The following is a 6,000-nucleotide window of genomic DNA, read 5'->3' on the forward strand; positions in this document are numbered from 1 at the left end:
AGCTGGGCATGTATCTATTCTCTGTGCTATTTTATTTCCCTGTCAATAATCCTGAGCTATCATTTGCCATGTTCTCCTGCTCCAACTGGCTGGCTTTGATGGCCAGAGCTCATGATCTACCTTCCCCATGGCACCTTCTTTCTTCCTCTCCTGTCCTCCTTGTGGTCTGTAGTTCAGATCCCAAGTCCTGGCACCAAAGCCCCACCTACCTCTACTTTGCCCAGCTACAGGCTGTAGGCATCTTTATTCAACCAATAGCTTTTAATTGAGGAGGAAGGTTTGCACAACAAAAGCTGGCATATATGAGAATTCATTCAGTCTTGAGGCAACTGGACATTGGGATGTATAACTTAGCATCACAGTACACAGCAACAGACCAAACTTCAATAGTGAACATCGAAAACTGAGAGACAACGTGAGCCCTGACTCTAACTCCTGGATGAACTTGGTTGGGCTACATAAACGTCAGGAGCCTCTGCTTTTTTAGCGTTGAACAGAGAGCTTATTTACCTCACAGTGCTATGACGTTACATGGGTAAAGCACGTGGACAGATTCCCTGGATAAAGCTTTCGGCTGAAGCCGTTCTCTCTCCTTCCTCTTGGTTCTGGAGTCAAGTCGGGTCTGTGACTTGTCTAGTGATGGCTGAGCCTCAGCAGACACAGCTGTCCACCAACGGGGCAGCAGCTTTCAGTCACTACTTCAGCTGTCCACTGTATTCAGTCACAGCTGCTTCAGTATTCAGTCACAGTCCTGGCCATTTTTTTTTCTTACTCTGGCATGTATCACTACACAACTGCCTTTAAGTCATGTTTATGTCCTAAGACAACTGGACCAAGAAGTATATTAATTTTTATTCATCATGCTTTTATGAATTGATAATTTACACAATATATTTTGATCACGGTGACCCCTCCCTCTTCTACTTCTACTGAGAGGACAATATAAACTCCATTTTAGGACCAGGCCTGACTTAAAAAAGAAAGTCACCCATTACAGGAACTGACCATAAAACCTCCCTAAGTCATCAGTCCCGGGAATTAGGTCATAAGTCACCAGCCCCAGAAACAGACCATAAACTCCAGGAACAAGGCCATAAAATCCCCCATCCAAAGAACAGCCTAGAGAGAACCACAAGGATGGGGAAATATCTTATTCCAGGATGGGCCATATTTGCTAGGCAGCCTTATATGATTTGGGTATCTCATCCCGTACTTAAACATTCATGACACAGGGATGCAGTCCACTGACCACCTGGACACAAGTCAATCAAGTGGCATTCATAACAAATGCTCCAAATTTGTGCTTGCGAATGGATCTGTGTGCTTCCTTTCAGTATTGTTTTGTTATAGGTGCCTCCAAGCAATGACTTGCCAAATACCTAAGCAAAATCGAACTTTGCTTCCTGGCCTTCACCAATGCCCTAGGTAGTCCTTGAGCTTGGAATTCAGTAAGAATGTTGCCTGTTCAGTAACATTCAGAATTGCCTCTAGTAGTGTAAGAGAGATAGTGAGAGAAATCAGGCATTACTATCTACTACATAGAGTTAGAAATCTCAGGGCAAGCTTAGCAACATAAGTTTAGAATTCTTATTATAGTTATGTATGGCAGACTACATTACTTATTAGTAGAAAGTCCCCACCACCACCACCACACACACACAATCACTCACATATACAGGAATTTACAATGGTTTAGGAAGAAGATCAGGCTGTGGTTTTAGGAGGAACTAGAGTATTGCATTATTCATGAGAAGTTAGCTAGAGCAGAACTCCCTAATTAGAACCATGACTTGGGCGTGAAAGCCCTTGCCCTGGGAGTGTAAATACCTCACACCTAGCTTCTAAGACTATAGCTGACCTTAGATAGAGCTGACTTTGTCCCAGTTGTTTTATTGCCCAGTTCCTGTCAGTCTTTATGTTTGCTTTCCTCTGTTTTGTATAAGAGTCATTAAGCATCCGGTAACCTCATTCCACCTTGGCTGATGTGTCACATAACTTCCCTATTTTCTTCTGTATTAAAACTCTGATGCTTAATTTGAGAAATGACATTCAGATACACACTCCCTTGTGTCCGTGTCTGTTTGTCACCCATCCACGCCAACTCCTTGCTCACCTGTAACGGAAACCCTGAGTATTCCTGCGAATCGGGGACCTAACTGAGGGCCATCTGCAGCACACGAAATAAAAACACTCTTGCCAATTGCATATGTGAGTGGCGGTCTCTGTGTGGTGCTTGAAGTGAAAACATGTTTTCTTTGGAAAGTCAGTTGTGTCGGGTGGTGTTTTGCTGGAACAAACACATGAAGGAGTGTTTTCCTGAAGCAGACCCAGGTGAAGGGATGTTTGCTAAAGCAAGCACATGAAAGGATTCTTTGCTAATGACATGTATTGGTTTGCCTTACATTGCATTGTTGAGCTCTATTTGTTATGACTCCATAGAGAGAAACATACCAAAAAAAACTTCTGGTGGTGTTCTGGTGGCTTCTTGCTGCTTCTGTGGTCCCAGGGCGATCGGCAGAGTGATGTCGGCTGATACAGACTTCCGTGGAGTTTTGCTAAGACAGACTCACATGCTGAGGCAAGACACATGGGAGGACACATGATGCTGGCTTTCATAGCTGGCTTCGCAACACTTTGTTGGCCTCACATCTTCACTGAGAGAGGCACAGCTGAGAACTTTTCCTGGTGACCCTGGTGGTGGTCCTGGTCACTCCTGCTGACTCATGCTGATTCAGCGGACACCTGGCTGTTTCTTCCAGGTTGTGCCACCACTGCTGATTCGTGTTTGCTATCCCAACACTACTGAACTAGATTCCTGGTATATTCGTGAAGTGTTTGCAAATGGATCGGGCTGCCTGCTGATTTCTGTGAACTGAACTGCTAATTTCCTGACAGTGCAGATTGAATTTTCTCCAAAGAACAATTTCTAGACAGATCTGCTTCCCCTGCATCCTAACAACCTCCCTACCCACTACCTGTGGTGGGTGATAGGCTAGAAAAGAGGTTAAAACATTGAATAACCATTATTAAAATTAGGGTTGAGAAAAATTTAAGCTTACAGGTCCTTTTGGACTTCGCACTACCAGACCCATGCCCCACACAGCCTCCCCATTTTGTGTACTCAGCTTTTTTATAACCCATAAAGTACAGTTGGTGCTGTCCATACTTGGATATGTGACCGTTAACTAGCACATGATCAAGCCACTAAGGGCTACACTCTTAAAGAAAATTGACTCTGTAAACTCATGTTTTATACCAGGCCCCTGTCAGGTAACTGTGCCTGACACCCCCACCCCCCCCACCAAGCACATTCCAAATCTCCAGATTTAGCCTTGATCCCAGATACAGTTTAAGTGTTAAGAGAAAGCATTTCCTACACTCTCCTCTCTTGGATACTGTTGACTTCTTTGTCATAATCAGTTGGCTATAAGAGTATGGCTTATATGTGGGTTTTCAGTTCTCTTCCACTGACTGATAGATCTATTTTTAATGCCTGTACCTTGCCGTGTTCATTACTATTCTTTTGGTTATAACCTGGAATCTGAAATGTGATACCTCTAAGAGTTTTGTTCATTGTTCAGGATTGTTTTAGCTTGGGTTCTTTGTATTTCTATATAAAGTTGGAAGTTTTTTTTTTTTTCAATTTGTGTGAAAACTTGGGCTTGAATTTTGATGGTGATTAAATCAGTAAATTGCTTTACATAGGGTTTTATTGCCATAAAGTGACACCATGCCCAAGACAACTCTTATAAAAAGGAAACATTTAATTGGGACTGGCTTACATTTTCAGAGGTTCAGTCAGTTATCATCATGGCAGCATGCAAGCAAACACGGCACTGGAGGAGCCAAGAGTTCTATATCTTGATCTGAGGACAGCCAAAAGGAGACTGTCTTCTGCAGGTAGCCAGGAGGGGGATCTTTCCTTCACTGGACAGAGCTTGAGACTAGCAGCCCTCAAAGCCTGCCTTCACAGTGACACACTTCCTCCAACAAGGCCACACCTCTTAATAGTGCCACTTCCCATGGGTTAAACATATTCAAGCTACCACATAGGGTCACTTTCACAATGGTAATCCTCTAATCATATATGTGGGAGGTCTTTCTATCTTCTGATACCTCTTTTACTTTTGCTGTTGTTGTTTTGTGGGTTTGTGTGTGTGTGTGTGTCTTAATATTTTCATTGTACAGTCTTTCACTTCCTTGGTTATGTTTATTCCAAGATGTTTTAAAGGATATTTTGAATAAGCATTGTGTAGTGGCTATTCCTGGTTGTCAACTTGACAATATTTGGAATGAACTACAATCCGGAATTGGAAGGCTCACCAGTGACCCTTATCTGGAGGCTTGGAGATCCTTATCTGGATCTTGGTTTGAAGATCTTGAGCCATAGTGGCTATGGATTCCAGAAGATTGAATCTCCGAGTTAAGGAACACACCTTTAATCTGGGCTATGCCTTTCATCTGGGATTAAAGGTGTGGTGGAACACACCTTTAATCTGGGCTATGCCTTTCATCTGGGATTAAAGGTGTGGTGGAACACACCTTTAATCTGGGCTACACCTTTTGCTGGAGACAATATAAGGACATTGGAAGAAGGGAGTCTAGCTCTTGCTCCTGCTCCTTCGCCTGCTTGCTGCGTGAGACTGAGTAACTGCTAGATCCTTGGACTTCCATTCACAGCTGTGACTGAACGATTGTTGGGAATTGAGCTGCCGACTGTAAGTCATCAATAAATTCCTTTATTATCTAGAGACTATCCATAAGTTCTGTGACTCTAGAGAACCCTGACTAATACACATTGTTTCCTTGATTTGTTGGTATGTTTGTCATTTGAATTTAGGAAGGCTATAGATTTTTGTGTGTGCTTTTTTTTTTTTAACCTTGCTTCTTTGCTAATGTGTTTATCAGATGCAGGAGATCTCTGGTCGAGTCTTTAGGATCCTTAATGTATAGAATCACATAAGCTGTAAATAAGGATGCTTAGAATTCTTCCTTTCCTAGCTGTTTCCCCTTTATCTCCTCCACTTGCCTCCTTGCTCTAGCTAGGACTTTTAGTCCTAGGATGGAGAGAGTGGACAGCCTGGCTTTGCTCCTAATTTTTAGTGGAACTGCTTTGAGTTTTTCTCTATTTAGCAAATATTAGCTGTGGGTGCTTGTATTTAACCTTTATTATGTTGAAATACACACCCTGCATTCCTAGATTCTCTAGAATTTTGATGGTGAAGGGATGTTGGATTTCTGGCAAAGCCTCTTCTTCATTTTATGAAATGATTATACACTTTCTATCTTTAGTCTGCATTTGTAGTGGATTACATTTATTGATTTACATATATTGAATCATCTCTCTGTATCTGGGAAGAAGCTTGCTTGATCATGCTGGATCATTTTATAGACATGCATTTGAACTGGATATGCGTGTATTTAATAAGAATTTTTACCTCCATTTTCAGAGATATTGGCCTATACTTTTCTTTCACTTTTAAAATTACTTTATTAGTTCTTTGAGAGTTTCATATAATATGTTTCATTCAATGCTTTCCAGCCCCCTTCCCTATCCACCCAACTTGTGTTTTAATCAATCCTTTAAGACCAGTTTGTGCTGCCTAAATATTCTTGAATGTGTGGCCTTCCAGTGGAGAGTTGATGACTTGCCAGGGGTAGCTCAGTGAAATCTGTCTCTCCCTCTCCTATCAGCTAACAATTCTTCTTCTTCTTCTTCTTCTTCTTCTTCTTCTTCTTCTTCTTCTTCTTCTTCTTCTTCTTCTTCTTCTTCTTCTTCTTCTTCTCCTTCTCCCTTCTCCTCCCTTCTCCTCCCTTCTCCTCCCTTCTCCTCCCTTCTCCTCCCTTCTCCTCCCTTCTCCTCCCTTCTCCTCCCTTCTCCTCCCTTCTCCTCCCTTCTCCTCCCTTCTCCTCCCTTCTCCTCCCTTCTCCTCCCTTCTCCTCCCTTCTCCTCCCTTCTCCTCCCTTCTCCTCCCTTCTCCTCCCTTCTCCTCCCTTCTC

This window comes from Mus musculus, chromosome 10, assembly GCF_000001635.26.
Source record: "Mus musculus strain C57BL/6J chromosome 10, GRCm38.p6 C57BL/6J".
Classification (NCBI taxonomy): domain Eukaryota; kingdom Metazoa; phylum Chordata; class Mammalia; order Rodentia; family Muridae; genus Mus; species Mus musculus.